The 1,860-nt window shown below is 38.8% G+C and overlaps 1 non-coding gene across 1 annotated transcript; it reads right to left on the bottom strand.

The window, feature by feature from the left end:
- Positions 1-1,228: 1,228 nt before the first annotated feature.
- TRNAA-AGC (transfer RNA alanine (anticodon AGC)) lies at positions 1,229-1,303 on the bottom strand. The gene has a single exon. It is a non-coding gene; the product is annotated as a tRNA-Ala (tRNA).
- Positions 1,304-1,860: the final 557 nt, after the last annotated feature.

Genomic DNA, 1,860 nt, shown 5'->3' with positions numbered 1-1,860 from the left:
TGTCCTTGCCAGGTTTCGGTATGAGGGTTATGTTGGCTTCATAAAATGTGTTTTAAAGTATTGCTTCTTCAATTTTTTGGAAGACTGAGCAGAATAGGAACAAAGCCTTCTTTGAATGTTTGATAGAATAGCTGTCTGGCCCTGGATTTTTATTTTGGGGGAGGTTTTTGATAGTTGTTTTTATTTCCTCCTTGCCTATGGGTCTGTTTAGGCTTTCTGCTTCTTCATGACTCAGTCTAGGAAGGTTGTATTGTTCTAGGAATTTATCCATTTCTTCTATATTGTTAAATTTGGTGGCATATAGTTTTTCATAGTATTCTACAATAATTCTTTGTATATCTTTGATATCTGTGGTGATTTCTTCTCTTTCATTTTGGATTTTGTTTATATGAGTCCTTTCTCTTTTTTCCTTAGTGAGTCTTGCCAAGGGATTGTCAATTTTGTTGATCTTTTCAAAGAACCAGCTCCTTCTTTTATTAATTTTTTCTATAGTTTTTCTGTTCTCTATTTCATTTATTTCTGCTCTGATTTTTATTATTTTCTTTCTTCTGCTGGTTTTGGGTAGCCTTTGTTCTTCTTTTCCTAGTTCCTTATGATGTGAAATTAAGTGGTTTACTTGAGTTCTCTCTTGTTGTTTATATAGGCCTGTAGAGATATGAACTTCCCTCTTATTACTGCTTTTGCTACATCCCAGAGATTCTGATATGTCATATTGTTATTTTCGTTTGTGTGTACATAACTCTTGATTTCTGCTTTTATTTCTTCTTTGACACACTCATTTTTTAAAAGTATGTTGTTTAGTTTCCTCACTTTTGTGGGTTTGTTTACTTCTTTTTTGCAGTTGAATTCTAGTTTCAAGGCTTTATGATCAGAGAATATGCTTGGTATAAATTCTTTTTTTTTTTTTCTTTTTTCTTTTTTCATTTTTCTGAAGCTGGAAACAGGGAGAGACAGTCAGACAGACTCCCGCATGCGCCCGACCGGGATCCACCCGGCACGCCCACCATGGGGCGACGCTCTGCCCACCAGGGGGCGATGCTCTGCCCATCCTGGGCGTCGCCATGTTGTGACCAGAGCCACTCTAGTGCCTGAGGCTGAGGCCACAGAGCCATCCCCAGCGCCCGGGCCATCTTTGCTCCAATGGAGCCTTGGCTGCGGGAGGGGAAGAGAGAGACAGAGAGGAAAGCACGGCGGAGGGGTGGAGAAGCAAATGGGCGCTTCTCCTGTGTGCCCTGGCCGGGAATCGAACCCGGGTCCTCCGCACGCTAGGCCGACGCTCTACCACTGAGCCACCGGCCAGGGCTGCTTGGTATAATTTCAATCTTTCTGAATTTGTGGATGTTATTTTTGTGGCCCAACATATGGTCAATTCTTGAGAATCTTTCATGTACACTAGAGAAAAATGTATACTCTGGCATTTTTGGATAAAATGTCCTGTAGATGTCTATCATATCTAATTGTTCTAGTGTTCTGTTTAAGGCCAATATTTCTTTATTTCTGTTTGGATAATGATCTAGAGCTGTCAGCGGTGTATTGAGGTCTCCAAGTATGATTGTATTTTTGTCAGTTTTTGTTTTTAGGTCAGTAAGTAGCTATCTTATATACTTTGGTGCTCCTTGGTTTGGTTCATATATATTAAAAACTTTTATGTCTTCTTGATTCAATGTCCCCTTTATCATTATTAAATGACTGTTTTTGTCTCTGATTATATTTGCTGTCTTGTAGTCAGCATTGTTAGATATGATTATTGCTACATCTGCCATTTTTTGGATGTTATTTGCCTGGAATATTGTTTTCTAACCTTTCACTTTGAATTTGTTTTTATCAACCTATCACTTTCAATATGTAGCTTAGATGCGT

The sequence above is a fragment of the Saccopteryx leptura genome, unplaced genomic scaffold (assembly GCF_036850995.1).
Source record: "Saccopteryx leptura isolate mSacLep1 unplaced genomic scaffold, mSacLep1_pri_phased_curated manual_scaffold_50, whole genome shotgun sequence".
NCBI classification, from domain to species: domain Eukaryota; kingdom Metazoa; phylum Chordata; class Mammalia; order Chiroptera; family Emballonuridae; genus Saccopteryx; species Saccopteryx leptura.
The sequence above is the reverse complement of the archived record's forward strand: the minus strand, read 5'-3'. Positions and strand labels throughout refer to the sequence as shown.